Below are 21088 nucleotides of genomic sequence, written 5' to 3'. Positions count from 1 at the left end.
GTTTGTACCCTCCAAGATTCTGTTTCCCCAGTCCTGTGTAAGTTCTGGTGGCTCTATGGTGGTTAATGGTGACCTCCTCTAAGAGGGCTTCTACCATACCCAGGTCTACTGCACCCAGAGCCCCTGCCCCCGCAGTAGTCCACTGCTGACCCATGCCTCCTCAGGAGACACCCAAATACAGTTCTGTCTCAGTCTCTGTGGGGTCTCTGGGTCCTGGTGCACACAAGGTATGTTTGAGCCCTCTGAGTGTCTCTGGCGGGTGTGGGGTTTGATTGTAAACGTGATTTCACCCCTCCTACCATCTTGCTGGGGCTTCTTCTTTGCCTTTGGATGTGGGATATCTCCTCAAAGTCTCTCCAGCACCATGCAGCCACTGCTCCAGCGCCTACCGTCTTGCTGAGGCTTAAGTATCCCAGATAAAAATGACATGGAAAGCTTACTACAGGATATCATACCCTTGGTAGATGCCACTCTAGTGTAGTCTTTCTGGAGAGATGGAAACAACCTAGCTCTACTAACCATCCAGGTGTCTGGCCTTCGGATTAACCTCTGAGTGGTTTCACTTAATTGTTAATCAGATGGGTCAGACAGAGCTGCTGGTGATCCAACACAAGGAGGGAAAGGATACTTCCCAATCAGTTGGTAACAGTGCTCAGGGTCACAGTAGATTGGGGACATAGTTTGTGGACACAGGACTGGCATGTGGACGGTGATGGGCCAGACCTTTCTCCTACCATCCTCAGTGAGGAAATAGAAATATGCCCTCTTAGGTGGACCCATGAAACTTAAGAATCAATCATCATACGTGACACAGCACTGAGCACACTGTATGTGTGTAAATGTGTGTGTGTGTGGGTGTGTCTCTTGTTTTGGTGGTAGTGGGGAGAAATAAAAAGATAAACAAGGTCTGGTCTCTATCTCAAGGACTCACAATTTAGTAAGGGGAGATATAGAGATTCTTTAAGGGAAAGTGTGCCAAGTAAGGTTTTATAATCACCCTGGGTGTGGAGAAAGGGGTGGCTGGAGGCAATGTCACCTAGGAGACTTTTGCTATGGTCTAGGGAAAGAATGGTGGTGTCTTAGACTAGGGCAGAATCAGTGAGAATGGAGAGTAGGGCAAAGACGGGGAAACTATCATGGAAGTGACTGCAACCTCATTTGGCAAATGATTGATTGAAAAGGATGAGGGGAAAGGGGAAAGTTCAAAGGGTTTTCCAAATTTGCTGCTGCTAAGCCCCATCTTCCCCTTCCTAGACTTGTGCAGTTGGATTGAGGGTGAGAGATGGGGCTAGAATATTTCATCCTGTCCATTTCAACTCATCATTTCAACGTATAGAGAACTCTTCAAAGCTTGAGTCACTGTAATCCTAAGGATCTATTAGTCTTTGGAGAAGGCAGTGGCACCCCACTCCAGCAGTCTTGCCTGGAAAATCCCATGGATGGAGGAGCCTGGTGGGCTGCAGTCCATGGGGTCACTAAGAGTCGGACATGACTGAGCAACTTCACTTTCACTTTTCACTTTCATGCATTGGAGAAGGAAATGGCAAGCCACTCCAGTGTTCTTGCCTGGAGAATCCCAGGGACGGGGAAGCCTGGTGGGCTGCCATCTATGGGGTCACACAGAGTCGGACACGGCTGAAGTGACTTAGCAGCAGCAGCAGTATTAGTCCTCAGAGTTTCACATAATTTGTAAATTTTCAAGAGCTGGGTGCTTGTGCTTCATTCCATTCTTTACTAGCTGTGTGATTTGGGGCAAGCTACTTAACTTTTCTAAAGCCACAGTTTCCTTATCAGTATTGTGAAAATAATGATAGCATTTACCATATAGGGTTGATGTGAGGACTGAATGAATTAATTCATGCAAAGGGCTTACTGCCTGTCACACTGTAAACACTTGATAAATGCTATTACCATTATTGTTGAATGCTTTTTACTTAGTACTTACATTGCATCTGGCTGTGCCAGCTGCCCTGGAGGAAGTAGAGAAAAATTAGGCCAGGTTTCTGGGAGAGAAATGCAGTTACTGGTCAGAATCCTAGAGCCTCAGGGATATAATAGAGAGAAGTTCAGAGTGCTGTGGGAGCAAGGGAGAGAAGAGGAAGTAATTGAATCCAGTGAGGTGGTGTAATGGTAAGCATGGTTAGTTGAATCAAGTTGTCCATCTGACCAAAGGTCAGTCGGCTTGGTGGTGCCTTGAAAGTGGTCTGGCAGGAAATTCTGTGCAGAAAGGATTCTGAACTGGAACTAGAGAAATCAAGAAATCAAGAAGCTGACACCAGGAGTTGAATCTGAAAACAGGAAAAGAGAAGCTAAGAGTGAATATTTAAAATTCTGCTGCAGAGGTCTCCAGAATAGCTTAGGATTCACTTCCAACCTCCATGAGGCCAGATCATCCTAAGGTTCTATCTTTTCAAGTTCCATATTTCTTTCCTTATTGTTCTGGTGTGAAATCTCCACTAATTGAGGGCTTCCCTGGTGGCTCAGACTGTAAAGAACCCACCTGCAATGCTGGAGATCCAGGTTCGATCCCTGGGAGATCCCCAGGGGATCAGGAAGATCCCCTGGAGAAAGGAATGGTTACCCACTTCAGTATTCTTGCCTGGAAAATTCCATTAACAGAGTAGCCTCGTGGGCTAAAGTCCATGGGGTTGCAAAGAGTCACACAACTGAGTGACTAAGCACACACGCACGAGTGGATCACAGCTTTTTTTTGAGTCCTTGGGTATTTTTTTCGTTTTCTTTTTTTTCAACTTTTTTTCCAACTTTCAACTTTTTTTCAACATTTTTCAATTTTTTATTTCAACTTTGTAATAGCAACATCTAAGAGTTTGTAAGCCTTAAAACTCTTCTCTTGAGGATAAAATATTAAGAGCAAGGAGTAAACTTTAATTTTAGGAGTCTCAGTAAAGAATTAATTTGTGACTTTCAGCTCATCTTTTAAAAATTTTTTTATTTCTTTTTTTAAATATAAATTTATTTATTTTAATTGGATATTAATTACTTTACAATATTGTATTGGTTTTGCCATACATGAAAGTATGATAACACATTTACAGGAGACTTGGAAAATACAAGGTTACATTTAGTTTCACTATATATTACAATTATTTTCTAAGTAGATAAATCAAGATTTTTATAGGAGTTTCAATATCAAACTCTCAAAAATTAATGGAATGAATATACAGGGAAGTAGAAGGATATAGTAGGCCAGAAAATCTCTGTGAACCAATTCAACATAATTAAGATTTATGCAATTTTCACACAACAGTAGGATACAAATTCTATTTAAGTTCCCACAGACTGTAAACTAGGAGACACTGGAACATATCCAGGGACATAAAACAAAGTGCAAAAATTTCGTGGTCTAAAGTATTTAAATCATAGTCTGTTCTCTTATCACTGTGGAATTATGTTAGAAATCAATATTAAAAGATATATGAAAATAACCCACATATTTTCAAGGGCAATATGACATTTACCAAGAGAGATCTTTGACTTAGCCATTGAGAGTCTCAATAAAATTAGAAGACTGAAAAAACACAAAGAGTAATTGCAGAGAAGAAAGCATTTAAATGAGAAATTAATATCAAAGATACTTTAAAAGCTTCAAGCATTTGGAAATCAAATATCCACTTTTAAATGATGGATGTATCTAAGAAGCCATAACAAGGAAAATAACAATATTTATAACAGAATGAAAATCAAAAGGGAATTTACCATAATTTGTTGCATGTAGCTGAGGCTGCTCAATGCAACTGAGCACAATGTGGAATCTTGAATAAGATATGAAAACAAATAATGAACACTAGCATAAAACTTTGTGAAATTTGAACAAAATCTGTACTTTAGTTAATAACATTATATTACATGTTAATGTCTTGTTTTTTTTTTTTACAATATAGTATTTCTTTATATTTTCAGAATCAAATTAGAAGTTTCAAGCCTCAAAAAATCACTACGATAATAAACTTTCTAGTCTTTTAGCAGTAATATTAGTTGCCAAAGTATTAGATGCCAATATTAGATGCCACTCGAAGTTTTGAGTGAATATAAATTTGAAATCTAGCCTTCTATTCATACTAAGTCAAACAAGTGGTATCAAAATGTCATAAATATTTTAGCTAGGCAAAAATCCATAAGTTTTCTAACATATATATTATATTATGCGTACTATTTATATATGTGTGTGTACAAAGGCTTTTCTACTATGCTTGATAAAGGCTTGAGAAACAACAATAAAGAGACAGAGAAATTGGAAAACATAAACTAAATGAAATGGGAGCACTGAATATGAAATACAAAAACTGTAACAAACTATATAAAAGTAAAAAAAAATCATCATATACTCTAGTTGTTTTTAAACATGGATGCTCATTAGAGACACATTTGGTACTATGGAGGGAAAAAAGCAATATCTGGGCATTTGTATTTTTCAAAAGTCCAAGATAATTTTGATATATATCTGGATTGTTAAAAGTGATTACAGGTTTTTCTATTAAATGGTAGTTTTAGTGATATAGAATTCTATTATTTTCTGTTGACCAATCATAATACAATGGTATTAACTGAATAATAGTTACATAATCACAATAGTAAAAGATGTTTATCAGTTTTTACAATCAATAGCCAGACGAAAAATAAAAGATAATTACAATCACAAGCCATAATGGAAACATGATTAACCAAACAATATAAAATAATTTCATAAAGTTTGGGGGTTAAGTAGAGTGTTGTAAGTGGAAGTGCATACATGAACATGTTTTTTTTTATCTGCCCAGCCAGTCTATGTCTTCTGGTTGATGCACTTAATCCATTTACAGTTAAGGTAATTATAAATATGTATGATCCTATTACCATTTTCTTAATTGTTTTGGGTTTATTTTCTGTAGGCCTTTTCCTTCTCTTGTGTTTCCTGCCTAGAGAAGGTCCTTTAGCATTTGTTGTGAGGCTGGTTTGGTGGTGCTGAATTCTCTTAACTTTTGCTTGTCTTTGAAGCTTTTGATTTCTCCATCAAATTTGAATGAGAGTCCTGCGGGGTAGAGTATTCCTGGTTGTAGGTTCTTCCCTTTCATTGCTTTAAATATATGGTGCCATTTCCTTCTGGCTTGTAGAGTTTCTGTTGAGAAATCAGCTGATAACGCTATGAAAGTTCCCTTGTATGTTATTTGCTGCTTTTCTATTGCTGCTTTTCATATTTTGTATTTGTCTTTGGTTTTTGTCAGGGTGATTACTATGTGTCTCAGTGTGTTCCTCCTTGGGTTTATCCTGCCTGGGACTCTCTGCACTTCCTGGACTTGGTTGACCATTTCCTTTCCCATGTTAGGGAAATTTTCAGCTATTTCTCTTCAGATATTTTCTCGAGTCCTTTCTCTCTCTCCTCTCTCTCTGCTGCTGCTGCTGCTAAGTCATTTCAGTTGTGTCCAACTCTGTGTGACCCCATAGAAGGCAGCCCACCAGGCTTCTCTATCCCTGGGATTCTCCAGGCAAGAATACTGGATTGGGTTGCCATTTCCTTCTCGAATGCATGCATCCATGCTAAGTCGCTTCAGTCGTGTCCTACTCTGTGCGACCCTATGGACAGCAGCCCACCAGGCTCCTCTGTCCACGGAATTCTCTAGGCAAGAATACTGGAGTGGGTAGCCATCTCCTTCTCCACTCCTTTCTCTCTCTGGACCCCTATAATGTGAATGTTGGTGGGTTTGATGTTGTCCCAGAGGTCTCTTAGCCGGTCTTCATTTTTTTCCCATTCTTTTTTCTATAGTCTAGTCTGTGACACTGATTTCCACCTTTTGGTCTTCTAGGTCAATTATCTGTTCTTCTGCCTCAGTTGTTCTGCTATGAATTCCTTCTAGTGTATTGTTCATCTCTGTTTGTTTGTTCTTCACTTCTTCTAGGTCTTTGGTAAAGATTTCCTGAATCTTCTCTCTTCTTTTTCAGAAATTCTGGATTATCTTCACTATCACTCTTCCAAATTCTTTTTTTCTGGGAAGTTGCCTATCTCCACTTCATTTAGTTGTCTTTCTGGGGTTTTATCTTGTCACTTCATCTGGGACAAAACTTTCTGCTTTTTCATTCTGATTAACTTTCTGTGACATGGTTTTCATTCTGGCAACTGCATGATTATGGTTCTTGCTTCTTTTATCTGCCCTCTGGTGGATGAGGCTAAGAGGCTTGCGTAAGCTTCCTGATGGGAGGTACCGGAAGAAAAAACTGAATCTTGCTCTGGTGGGCAGAGTTATGCTCAGTAAAACTTTAACCCAATTACCTGCTGATGGGTGGGGTTGGTCTTCCTCCCTGTTAGTTATTTGGCCTGAGGTGACCCAGCCCTGGGGTCTACAGGATCTATGGTAAGGTTAATGGTGACCTCCAAGAGGGCTTACTCCAAGGGGCACCTTCCAAGATGCTGCTGCCAGTGCCCCCGTCCCTGTGGCGAGCCACTGCTGACCCACACTTCCACAGGAGACCCTCCAACACTAGCAGGTAGGTCTGGTTCAGTCTCCTGTGGGGTTACTGCTCCTGTCTCCTGGGTCTTGGTGCACACTAGATTTTGTCTTTACCCTCCAAGAGTAGATTCTTTGTTTCCCCCAGTGCTGCAGAAGTCCTGCAATCAAATACTGCTGGCCTTCAAGGTCCGATTCCCTGAGGATTCCTAATCCCTTTGCTGGATTCCCAGGCTCGGAAGTTTGGTGTGGGGCTCAGAACTTTCACAAGAGTGGGAGAACTTCTTTGGTATTATTGTTCTTCAGTTTGCAGATTGCTTACCCAGCAGGTATGGGATTTGAATTTATTGTGATTGCACCCTTCTACCATCTTGTTGCAGCTTCTTTTTTGTCTTTGGACACAGGGTATCTTTTTTGGTGGGTTCCAGTGTCCTCCTCTCCCAACAACACAAGAGAACACTCTACACATGGACATCACTAGATGGTCAACACTGAAATGAGACTGATTATATTCTTTGCAGCCAAAGATGGAGAAGCTTTATACAGTCAGCAAAAACAAGACCAGGAGCAGACTGTGGCTCAGATCATGAACTCCTTATTGCCAGGTTCAGACTTAAACTGAAGAAAGTAGGGAAAACCACTAGACCATTCAGGTATGACCTAAATCAAATCCCTTATGATTATACAGTGGAAGTGAGAAATAGCTTTAAGGGACTAGATCTGATAGAGTGCCTGATGAACTACGTATTGACGTTCATGACATTGTACAGGAAGACAGGGATCAAGACCATCCCCATGGAAAAGAAATGCATAAAAGAAAAATGGCTTTCTAGGGAGGCCTTACAAATAGCTGTGAAAAGAAGAGAAGTGAAAAGCAAAGGAGAAAAGGAAAGATATAAGCATCTGAATGCAGAGTTCCAAAGAATAGCAAGAAGAGGTAAGAAAGCCTTCCTCAGTGATCAATGCAAAGAAATAGAGGAAAACAACAGAATGGAAAAGACTAGAGATCTCTTCAAGAACATTAGAGACACCAAGGAAACATTTCATGCAAAGATGGGCTCGATAAAGGACAGAAATGGTAGGGACCTAACAGAAGCAGAAGATATTAAGAAGAGGTGGCAAGAATACACAGAAGAACTGTACAAAAAAGATCTTCACGACCCAGATAATCACAATGGTGTGATCACTGACCTAGAGCCAGACATCCTGGAATGTGAAGTCAAGTGGGCCTTAGAAAGCATCACTATGAACAAAGCTAGTGGAGGTGATGGAATTCCAGTTGAGCTCTTTCAAATCCTGAAAGATGATGCTGTGAAAGTGCTGCACTCAATATGCCAGCAAATTTGGAAAACTCAGCAGTGGCCACAGGACTGGAAAAGGTCAGTCTTCATTCCAATCCCAAAGAAAGGCAATGCCAAAGAATGCTCAAACTACTGCACAATTGTACTCATCTCACACGCTAGTAAAGTAATGCTCAAAATTCTCCAAGCCAGGCTTCAGCAATACGTGAACTGTGAACTTCCAGATGTTGAAGCTGGTTTTAGAAAAGACAGAGGAACCAGAGATCAAATTGCCAACATCCGCTGGATCATGGAAAAAGCAAGACAGTTCCAGAAAAACATCTATTTCTGCTTTATTGACTATGCCAAAGCCTTTGACTGTGTGGATCACAATAAACTGTGGAAAATTCTGAAAGAGATGGGAATACCAGACCACCTGACCTGCTTTTTGAGAAACCTATATGCAGGTCAAGAAGCAACAGTTAGAACTGGACATGGAACAACAGACTGGTTCCAAATAGGAAAAGGAGTACGTCAAGGCTGTATATTGTCACCCTGCTTACTTAACTTATATGCAGAATACATCATGAGAAACATTGGGCTGGATGAAGCACAAGCTGGAATCAAGATTGCCGGAAGAAATATCAATAACCTCAGATATGCAGATGACACCACCCTATGGCAGAAAGTGAAGAGGAACTAAAAAACCTCTTGATGAGAGTGAAAGAGGAGAGTGAAAAAGTTGGCTTAAACCTCAACACTCAGAAAACGAAAATCATGGCATCTGATCCCATCACTTCATGGCAAATAAATGGGGAGACGGTGGAAACAGTGTCAGACTTTATTTTTTGGGGCTCCAAAATCACTGCAAATGGTGATTGCAGCCATGAAATTAAAAGACGCTTACTCCTTGGAAGAAAAGTTATGACCAACCTAGATAGCATATTGAAAAGCAGAGACATTACTTTGCCAACAAAGGTCCATCTAGTCAAGGCTATGGTTTTTCCAGTGGTTGTGTATGGATGTGAGATTTGGATTGTGAAGAAAGCTGAGCGCCGAAGAATTGATGCTTTTGAAGTGTGGTGTTGGAGAAGACTCTTGAGAGTCCCTTGGACTGCAAGGAGATCCAACCTGTCCATTCTAAAGGAGATCAGCCCTGGGTGTTCTTTGGAAGGAATGATGCTAAAGTTGAAACTCCAGTATTTTGGCCACCTCATGCGAAGAGTTGACTCATTGGAAAAGACTCTGATGCTGGGAGGGATTGGGGGCAGGAGGAGAAGGGGACGACAGAGGATGAGATGGCTGGATGGCATCACCGACTTGATGGACGTGAGTCTGAGTGAACTCTGGGAGATAGTGATGGACAGGGAGGCCTGGCGTGCTGTGATTCATGGGGTCGCAAAGAGTCGGACACGAGTGAGCGACTGAACTGAACTGAACTGAGTGTCATCCTGTCAATGGTTGTTCAACAGCTAGTTGCAATTTTGGTGCTCTTGCAGGAGGAAATCACAGCTTCTTTTCTATAAAAATATTCTAAGTGTTGATTCCTTTAAAAAGAACAACTTTATTGAGATATAATTCACACACAATTTATCCATTTAAAGCATAAAATGCACTGGTTTTTAGTATATGTGTAACCACTATCGCAGTCAACTTTTGAGCATTTCTTCACCTCAAAAAGATATCCTATACATGTTAGCAGGCATTCCCCTTCCCCGCTGCCTCCAACTCTTGGAAACCACTAATCAACTTTCTGTGTCTGTGGATTTGCCTACTATGGACCTTTCATATAATTGGGATCATACTATACATAGCTTTGTATGACTGGCTTCTTTCACTTAATGTGATATTTTCAAGATGTATCCATGTTGTAGCATGTATTAGCACTTCATTTCCCTTTATTGTGGAATAAATTTTCACTGAACAGATATAGCACATTTAATTTATCTGTTCATCAGTTGGTAGATATTTGGGTTGTTTATACCTTTTGGCTTTTTCGATTAATGCTGCTGTGAGCATTCATGAACAAGTTTTTGTGTGTGCTCCTGCTGCTAAGTCGCTTCAGTCGTGTCTGACTCTGTGCAACCCCATAGATGGCAGCCCACCAGGTTCCCCTGTCCCTGGGATTCTCCAGGCAAGAACACTGGAGTGGGTTGCCATTTCCTTCTCCAATGCATGAAAGTGAAAAGTGAAAGTGAAGTTGCTCAGTCATGTCCGACTCTTAGCGACCCCATGGACTTCAGCCTACCAAGCTCCTCCGTCCATGGAATTTTCCAGGCAAGAATACTAGAGTGGGTTCCCATTGCCTTCTCCGAGTTTTTGTGTGTATATATGTTTTAATTTCTTTTGAGTATATGCCTAGGATTGGAATTGCTGGGTCATATGATGTGTGTGTGTGTTAGTCATGCCTGACTCTTTATAGCTCTATGTTTAACCATGTGAGGAACTGTCAAACTGTTTTCAAAGTGGCTACACCATTTACATTGCCTCCAGTAGTGTATAAGAGTTCCAATTTCTCCACGTACTTGGCAACACTTGTTTTTATATAGCTTTTTGTTTATAGTGATCCTACTAGATGTGAAGTGGACATTTCATTGGTTTTGATATGCATTCCCCTGAGAACCTTTTCATGTACTTATTTGTCAGGGAACGTTTAATTTTAAGGAATCTTACATGTTGTTTTCTGTTTTTCAAGGGTCTTTTGTTTTTTATCAGTTCCTGGAAAACAAGAATGAGCAGAGTTGTACCTAGTTCTCAGGACTGAGGTCATGAGATGGAACGCATACGTGGATTTTTTTCAGTAACCTGTTCAGTTCAGTTCAGTTGCTCAGTCGTGTCCGACTCTTTGCGACCCCATGAATTGCAGCACGCCAGGCCTCCTTGTCCATCACCAACTCCCGGAGTTCACTCAGACTCACGTCCATTGAGTCAGTGATGCCATCCAGCCATCTCATCCTCTGTCGTCCCCTTTTCCTCCTGCCCCCAATCCCTCCCAGCATCAGAGTCTTTTCCAATGAGTCAACTCTTTGCATGAGGTGGCAAAAGTACTGGAGTTTCCTTTTGCTTTTTTATAAAACTACTTAGTCATGTTCTTATTTCCAATACACGGATTGTCTTCTGGCCCTGTGATGATTGTTATTCTCCTAGTTACTGTTGTTATGGCCCTATGACTATTATTATTCCCTTAGTTACTGTTGTTATGCGTCTGGTTTTGGTGTTTTTTACTCAACATTTTTCTGCCTAAAGCTTCCATGTATAACAGTATATAAGCACACGCCACCATGATTAAAGTACCCTTGTTCCATTACAGACTTGGGTCCCACACGTCCTTCTTTTCTTCACCTTCTTTTTGTCAAGTCCTGTCCCCAGGTTCCAGTCTGTCAAAAAGACCATAACAAGTGGTGCCTGAACAGGAGGAGTGTAAACCTTATACATACTCTGAAAATTACAAAATTTTGTTGGAAGAGATTTAAAGATCCTTTCATTAGTTATTCTTAAATATTTTATTCTTTTTGCTGATATTATAAATGCAATTGTTTTCTTAATTTTGTTTTTAGATTGTTCATTGCAAGTATATAGAAATACATTTATCTTTGTATATCCATCTTATATTTTGCAACCTTACTGAATTTGTTTATTAATTCTAACAGGTATTTAGCGGGATTATTAGGATGATCTATGTATAAGATCTTGTCATCTGTGAATAAAAATGGGTTTATTCTTCTTTCCATTTTGGATGCCTTTTATTGCTTTTTTGGTGCCCAGTTACCCATGCTACCTTTAGTACAATGCTGAACACAAGTGGTAAGAACAGATATCTTTGTCTTGTAACTGATCTTATGGATGTTAGATGTGAGTATATCTTGCTGTTGTTTAGTTGCTAAGTTGTGTTCAACTCCTTTGTGACCCCCTGGCCTGTAGCCCACCAAGTTCCTCTGTCCATGTCACTTCCCAGGCAAGAATACTGGAGTGGGTTGCCATTTCCTTTTCCAAGGGATCTTTTCAACAGGGGGACTGAATCCATGTCTCCTGCATTGGTAGGTGGGTATATCTTATATGTCTTCTATATAGTTAAGTAAATTATTTTGTATTCCTAATTCATTGAGTGTTTTTGTCATGAAAGGGTGTTATATTTTATCAAATGGTTTTTTCTGTACCCACTGAAATGACTTTGATTTTCATTTTCTATACTATTGATATGGTGTATTAATTATTTTTCAGATTTTAAACCATCCTTGCTTTTCTGTGATAAATCACATTTGGCCATGGAGTATAAATCATTTTATGTTGCTGAATTTGATTTGTTAGTATTTTCTTTTATGGCTTAAGCAATGATCTGTCCTGGAGAAAGTTCCATATGCTTTTGGAAAGAATGTATATTCTGTTGTTGGATGGCATGCTCTATACATGTCTGTTTTCTAATATCTTGTTGAGGATTTTTGCATCTTTATTTCTATGAGATGCTAGTCTTTAGGTTTCTTTTCCTGAGATATCTTTGTCTTATTTTAGTATCAGGGTAATACTGGCCTCAGAGAATGAGTTGGGAAATTAGGAAATATTGCTTCCTCTTCTATTTTTGGAAGAGTGTCTGAAGAAGTAGTATTAGTTCTTTTTTGAATTTTTGTGTGATTCACCAATGGATCCATCTGTGCTGATACTTTCTTGTAGCTTTTAAAAAAATACCAATTAAATTCATATTATAGACACATTCTTACTATCTATTTCTTATTTAATCAGTTTTGGTGGTCTGTATCTTTCTAGGAATTTTTCCATTTCATCTGAATTATCTAATTTATTGACACAATCATTCATAGTATTCCTTTTTGTACTTTTGTAATATCTGTATTAATGTCCTCTCTTTCAGTTTCTGATTTAGTAATTTGAGTCATCTATTTTTTTTTCTTTGTGAATATAACTATAAGTTTGCCAATTCTGTTAATCATTTCAAAGATTCAGCTTTTGGTTTCATTGATTTTCTGTATTTTCTACTCTATTTGATTAATTTGCACTTCATTGCTTCTTTCCTTCTGGTTGTTTTACATTTAGTTTGTTTTTTCCCCCCAGAGCTTTAAGGTGGATATTAGGTTGTTGATTTGGAATATTTCCTCTTTTATAATGTAAGTATTTATAGCTATAAATTTCCCTAAAAACACTGCTTTAGCCACTTCTTAACTTTTGCAATGTTTTGTCTTCATCTTCAGTATTTTCTAATTTTTCCTTTGATTCTTTTTTCTTTGACCAAGTGGTTATTTAGGAGTTTTTTGTTTGTTTGTTTGTTTTTTAATTTCCACATATTGGTGAGTTTCCAAAATATCTTTCCATTTTGATTTCTTAATTCAATGCATTGTGGTGAGTGAAAATAATTTCTGTGATTTCTATTCTTTAAAATGTGCTGAGGTTTATTCTATGGCCTACTAAATAGTCTATCACAGAAACTGTTCCAGGTGCACTTGAGAAGAATATATATTTTCATAAAAAATCATGGAAGCTTGTAAATGGTAGAATGACATACTGAAAGTGTTGACAGAAAAAAAAGTCACCTAAGAATTTTATACTCAACAAAACTATTCAAAAATGAAGGAGAAATTAAGACATTCCCAGATAAACAAATGCTGAGGAAGTTTGTCACTGATAGACCTGTATTACGAGAAATGTTAATGGTAGTAATTCAGGCTGAAATAAAAGAACATTAGATAGTAAGTCAAAGCCATATAAAGTACTAAGAACAAAGCTGAGTAGGTAAACATAAAAGCCAGTGTTATTGATTTCTGCTTCATAAATCCTTTTTTTCATATACAATTTAAAAGAAAAACACATAAAACAATCATTACAAATCTATGTTAATAGGTATACAGTGTATAAACATGTTATTTGTGAAAATAACATTATAAGGAAGATGGGCTGGATCTGCATAACAGCAATGTTTTTGTACACTAATAAAGCTAAGCTGGTATTACTTCAAACTAGTTGGTACAAATTTAACATGTTAATTTATTTATTCTTTAGTCAGTTTTGGTCGTTTGTGTGTATCTAAACATTCATGTATTTCATCTAAGTTATCTAATTTGTTGGCATACAATGTTTCATAGTATTTTTCTGTAAGTTTTTTTTTCTGTAAGGTATAACAGCAATGCCCCCACTTTCACTTATGATTTTAGAAATCTATGTCTTCCTCTCCTTCTTTCTCTCTCCCTCTCTTTCTTTGGTAAGTATAGATAAATGTTAGTCAGTTTTAATGATCTTTAAAAAGAAACAGCTTTTGGTTTTATTGACTGTCTCTATTATGTTTTTGTTTTCTATTTTATTTTCCTCAGTTCTAATCTTTGTTATTTATTCCTTTCTGATAGTTTTTGTTTAATTTGCTTTTCTGTTTTTACTTCCTTAAGGTATGACAATAAGTTGTTTATTTACAGCTATAAAATTCCGTCTGAGCATGGCTTTCATTTCATCTTATAAGTTTTGGTATATTGTGTTTTCATTTTAATTTGTATCAGAGTACTTTATTGTCAGGGAACATTTAACAGGAGGATTCCTGCATGCTGTTTTCTATTTCTCAAGGATTCTCTGTTCCTTATCAGTTCCTATTCTGAGAATGAGTAAAGCTGCATGCAGTTCTCAGGACTGAGATCATAGGATGAGACATGCAATGACTCTTTCCAGTGTCAGCGACCTTGTATGTATTACATTATCCATATTGTGGCTATTGATAAAATTTCATTCTGTGTAATAGCTGAGTAATCATCTTACTAAAGATATATAAGCCTACATTTCTGCTAATAAAGCACCCTTGCTCCATCAGAGCTTGGGTCCCCATGTCTTTCTTTCTCTCTCTCCCTCTCTCTCTTTCTCCTCTTTCACTTTCTTATCATCGACTCTGGACCACCAGGTTCCGGTCCATTAAAGGACCCCAACACTTTATGATTTCCTTTCTGATTTTTTCTCTTTCACTCATTGGCTATTTATGTATGGCTTTATTTCCACATATTTGGAATTTTCCAGTTCTCCTAATCTTATTGATTTCTAGTTTCATTTCTTTGTGTTCAGAGCTTATCTTTTGTATGGTTTCAAACTTTTTTGTACTTACTAAGACCTGATTTGTGGCCTAACATATGTTCTATTACGGAGAATGTCCCATATGGAATTGGAAGAAAAATATGCATTCTGCTGTTGTTGAATTCTATGGAGAATTCTGCATATGTCTGTTAAGTCTGGTTGGTTTATAGTGTTATTTAAATTCTCTATCTTCTTAATGATCTTCTATCTAATTTTTCTCTCCATTATTAAAAGTAAGATATTGAAATCTCCAACTATTAGTATAGAATTGTTTATTCCTCCCTTTGATTCTGTTAATTTTTGCTTCATATCTATGGGAATCTGTGGTTGGGTGCATGTGTTCATAATTGTTATATCTTATTGAAAATGTGACTAAAGCAATAACAAGTAATGACATTGTATCAGTAATCAAAAAATTTCCATGCAAGAAAATGTCAGGATCAATTCTGCCCAACATCTAAAAATAAGTTAACACCAATTCTCAAAATCGTCCCAAAGAAGATGAGAGAATACTTTGTAAGTCATTCTGTGAGGTCACCATTACCCTGATACTAAAGGTAGACCAATATATCACATTAAAAGAAAGCCATAGATCAATATTATTTATGGATATATATCCCAAATTTCTCAACACAGTACCAGCAAATGGAAATCAGCAGTATATTAGAAGTATCATACACCAAGATTGAGTGATTTATGCCAAGTGTGCAAGGATGTTTCACCATATAAAAAGCAATCAATATGATAAATTATATTAATGGAAGAAAGGAAAAAAATCCACATAGTTACCTCAATTGATGCTGAGAAAGAATTTGACAACATCCAGCACCCTTTCATGATAAAAGAAAAAAAACAAACCTTAACATACATACTCAGAATATCTATATATCAGGTATATATAGAATATTCCATCCAAAAGCAGCAACTAAACATCATTGCAAGTTCACACAGAACATTCTTCAAGATTTTGTCATATGTTAAGCCAAAAAACAAGTCTCAGTAAATTAAAGAAGGTTAAAATCATGTCAAGCATCTATTCTGACCAGAAGACTTAAGGCTAGAAATCAACTACAAGAAAAAAGTGTATAAAACATAAAAACATGGAGACTAAAAAATACAATGCTAAACAATCAATGAATCACTGAAGAAATCAAAAAAGAAATTAAACAATACCTGGAGACAAAGGAAAACAAAAATACAACAATTAAAAAATCTATGGGACACAGAAAAAGTAGTTCCAAGAGAAAAGTTTTTAGCAATACAAGCCTATGTCAGTAATCAAGAGAAATCACAAATCAACAACCTAACTTTATACTTAAAGAAAATAAAGAAATCAAAATATGCATAGAAACAAATGAAAATGAAAACACGATACCCCAAAACCTATGGGATTCAGTAAAAGCAGTACTAAAGGGAAGGTTCAGAGCAATACAAGCTTACCTCAAGAAACAAGAGAAAAATCAAATAAATAACCCAACTTTACATCTAAGCCAACTAGAAAAGAAGAAATTAAGAAACCCAGGGTTAGTAGAAGGAATGAAATCATATAAAGTAGGGCAAAAATAAATGAAAAAGAAACAAAGGAGACTATAGTAAAAATCAACAAAACTAAAAGCTGGTTCTTTGAGAAGATAAATAAAATAGACAAACTATTAGCCAGACTCATCAAGAAAAAAAGGGTTAAGAATCAAATCAACAAAATTAGAAATGAAAATGGAGAAGTCACAACAGATAACACAGAAATACAAAGGATCATAAGAGACTACTGTCAGCAACTATATGACAATAAAATGGACAAATTCTTAGAAAAGTATAACCTTCCAAAACTGAACCAGGAAGAAATAGAAAGTCTTAACAGACACATCATGAGCATGGAAATCAAAACTGTAATCAAAAATTTCCAACAAACAAAAGCCCAGGGTCAGATGGCTTCACAGGTGAGTTCTACCAAAAATTTAGAGAAGAGCTAACACCTATCCTACTCAAACTCTTCAGAAAATTGCAGAGCAAGGTAAACTGCTAAACTCATTCTATGAGGCTACCATCACCCTGATACCAAAACCAGACAAAGATGCCACAAAAAGAAAACTACAGGCCAATATCACTGATGAACATTGATGCAAAATCCTCAACAAAATTCTAGCAAATAGAATTCGACAGCATATTAAAAAGATCATACATCATGACTAAGTGGGCTTTATCCCAAGGATGCAAGGATTCTTCAATATTTACAAATCAATCAATGTGATACATGACATTAACAAAATGAAAGATAAAAAACATATGATTATCTCAATAGATGCAGAGAAAGCCTTTGACAAAATTCAACATCCATTTATGATAAAAACCTTCCACAAAGCAGGCATAGAAGGAACATACCTCACCACAATAAAAGCCATATATGACAAACCTACAGCAAACATTGTCCTCAACGGTGAAAAATTGAAAGCATTTCCCCTAAAGTCAGGAACAAGACAAGGATGCCCACTCTCACCACTACTATTCAACATAGTTCTGGAAGTTTTAGCCACAGCAATAAGATAAGAAAAAGAAATAAAAGGAATCCAGATTGGAAAAGAAGAAGTAACACTCTCACTGTTTGCAGATGACATGATCCTCTACATAGAAAACCCTAAAGACACCAGCAGAAAATTACCAGAGCTAATCGATGAATATATTAAAGTTGCAGGATATAAAATTAACACACAGAAATTCCTTGCATTCCTATACACTAATAATGAGAAAACAGAAAGAGAAATTAAGGAAACAATTCCATTCACCATTGCAATGAAAAGAATAAAATACTTAGGAATAAATCTACCTAAAGACACAAAAGACCTATTATAGAAAACTATAAAACATTGATGAAAGAAATCAAAGAGGACACAAATAGATGGAGAAATATACCATGTTCATGGATCGGAAGAATCAACATAGTGAAAATGAGTATACTACCCAAAGCAATCTATAGATTCAATGCAATCCCTATCAAGCTACCAATGGTATTTTTCAGAGAACTAGAACAAATAATTTCACAATTTGTATGGAAATACAAAAAACCTCAACTATCTAAAGCAATCTTGAAAAAGAAGAATGGAACTGGAGGAATCAACCTACCTGACTTCAGATTATACTACAAAGCTACAGTCATGAAGACAGTATGGTACTGGCACAAAGACAGAAATATAGATCCATGGAACAAAATAGAAAGCCTAGAGATAAATCCATGCACCTATGGACACCTTATCTTTGACAAAGTAGGCAAGAATATACAATGGATTAAAGACAATCTCTTTAACAAGTGGTGCTGGGAAAACTGGTCAACCATTTGTAAAAGAGTGAAACTAGAACACTTTGTAACACCATACACAAAAATAAACTCAAAATGGATTAAAGATCTAAATGTAAGACAAGAAACTATAAAACTCCTAGAGGAAAACAGGCAAAACACTCTGACATAAATCACAGCAGGATCCGCTATGACCCACCTCCCAATGTAATGGAAATAAGAGCAAAAATAAACAAATGGGACCTAATTAAACTTAAAAGCTTTTGCACAACGAAGGAAACTATAAGCAAGGTGAAAAGACAGCCTTCAGAATGGGAGAAAAATAATAACAAATGAAGCAACTGACAAAGAATGAATCTCAAAAATATAAAAGCAGCTCACGCAACTCAATACTAGAAAAATAAATGACCCAATCAAAAAATGGGCCAAAGAACTAAACAGACATTTCTGCAAAGAAGACATACAGATGGCTAACAAACACACGAAAAGATGCTCAAAATCACTCACCATCAGAGAAATGCAAATCAAAACCACAGTGAGGTAGTATCTCACGCCAGTTAGGATGGCTGCTATCAAAAAGTCTACAAACAGTAAATGCTGGAGAGGGTGCAGAGAAAAGGGAACCCTCTTAAACTGTTGGTGGGAATGCAAACTAGTATAGCCACTCTAGAGAGCACTGTGGAGATTCCTTAGAAAACTGGAAATAAGACTGCCATATGACCCAGCAATCCCACTGCTGGGCATACACACTGAGGAAACCAGAACTGAAAGAGACATGTGTACCCCAATGTTCGTTGCAGCACTGTTTACAATAGCTAGGACATGGAAGCAACCTAGATGTCCATCAGCAGACTAATGGATAAGAAAGCTGTGGTACACAATGGAATATTACTCACCTATTAAAAAGAATGCATTTGAATCAGTTCTAATGAGGTGGATGAAACTGGAGCCTATTATACAGAGTGAAGTAAGTCAGAAAGAAAAACACCAATACAGTATATTAATGCATATACATGGAATTTAGAAAGATGGTAATAATGGCCCTATATGTGAGACAGCAAAAGAGACACAGATGTAAAGAACAGACTTTTGGACTCTGTGGGAGAAGGCGAGGGTGGGATGAATTGAGAGAATAGCATTGAAACATGTATATTACCATATGTGAAATAGATCACCAACCCAAGTTTGATGCATGAAACAGGGCACTCAAAGCCAGTGCACTGGGACAACCCAAAGGGATAGGATGGGGAAGGAGGTGGGAGAGGGGTTTGTGATGGGTGACACATGTAAACCCATGGCTGATTCAAGTCAATGTATGGCAAAAACCACTGCAATATTGTAAAGTAATTAGCCTTCAATTAAATAAACAAATAAAAAGAAAATTTAAAAAAACAAACAAAACCAAATTTAGTAGAAGGAAAGAAATAATAAAGATTAGAGCAAAAATAAATAAAATAGAGAATAAAAATATAAAAGATCAATGAAACTAAGAGTCAGTTTTTTAAAAAGATTTTATAAATTCATAAACTTTTATCCAGAAACATCAAGAAAAAAAGAGAAGGCTCAAATAAATAAAAACATAAATAAAAAAGAATTATACCTGACACCACAGAAATACAAAATATCATAAGAGATTTCAAAAAAAAATTACACAACAGTAAAATGGACAGGGCTTCCCTGGTTGCTCAGACTGTAAAGAATGCACCTGCCAATGCAGGAGATGCGAGTTCAGTCCCTGGCTTGGGAAGATCCCCTGGCAAAGGAAATGGCAACCCACTCCAGTATTCTTGCCTGAGTAGACTGGTGGGCTGCAGTCCATTGGGTTGCAAAAGAGTTGGACATGACTTGGTGACTAAACAACAACAGCAACAAAATGGACAACCTAGAAGAAATGGACAAATTTCTAGAAATGTATATTCCCTTAAGACTGAGTCAAGAAGAAATATAATATATGAACCGACTGATTCCCAGGAATGAAATTGAACCATTAAAAACAAACAAACAAAACAACAGCAAAAAAAAAAAAAAAATTACCAACAAAGAAGTCTATGACCAGATGGCTTCATAGGTGAATTCCACCAAACAATTAGAGAAGTGTTAACACCTATCCTTCTCAAAATATTTCAAAAAATTGCAGAGGAAAGAACTCTTCCAAACTCATACTATGAGGCCAACATCGCCATGATACCAAAACCTAACAAAGATCCCACACACAAAAAGGAAAATTACAAGCCACTGTCTGATGAACACAGATACAAATATCCTCTACAAAATGTTACAAACCAAATTCAACAATACATTTAAATGATCATAAACCACTATCAAGTGGTATTTATCCCAGGTTCAACATCCACAAATCAATCAATATGATATACCACATTAAAAATTGAAGAATAAAAATATATGATTATCTCAATAGGTGCAGGAAAAGTATTTCACAAAAGTCAACATTCATTTATGATAAAAACTCAACATAGTGGGTAAAAGAGGGAACATACATCAATATAATGAAGGCCATATATTACAAGTCTATAGGCAACAGCATACTCAATGATAAAAAGCTGAAAGCATTTCCTCTGTGATTCGGATCAAGACAAGGATGCCCACTGTCACTATTTTTTTTGTTTGCTTATTTTTTAAATAATTAAAAAATTTTGATTCTACTCTCATCACTTTTATTCAACATACTATTGGAAGTCCTAGCCATAGCAATCAGACAAGAAAAATAAATAAAAGTGATTCAAATTGAAAAGGAAGAAGTAAAACAGTCACTATTTGCAGATGACGATACTCTACATGAAAATCCTAAAGATGCCACTATAAACTATTAGAGCTCATCAATGAATTCATAAAGCTGTAGGATACAAAATTAACATATAGAATTCTGTAGCATTTCTATACACTAGCAATGAATCATCAGAAATAGAAATTGAGAAAACAATCCCATTCAAAATGAATAAAATACCCAGGAATAAATCTAACTAAGGAAGTGAAAAACCTGTACATGGAACAATATAAAACATTGA

Source organism: Bos taurus, chromosome X, assembly GCF_002263795.3.
Source record: "Bos taurus isolate L1 Dominette 01449 registration number 42190680 breed Hereford chromosome X, ARS-UCD2.0, whole genome shotgun sequence".
NCBI classification, from domain to species: domain Eukaryota; kingdom Metazoa; phylum Chordata; class Mammalia; order Artiodactyla; family Bovidae; genus Bos; species Bos taurus.
This window is presented reverse-complemented; position numbering follows the sequence as displayed.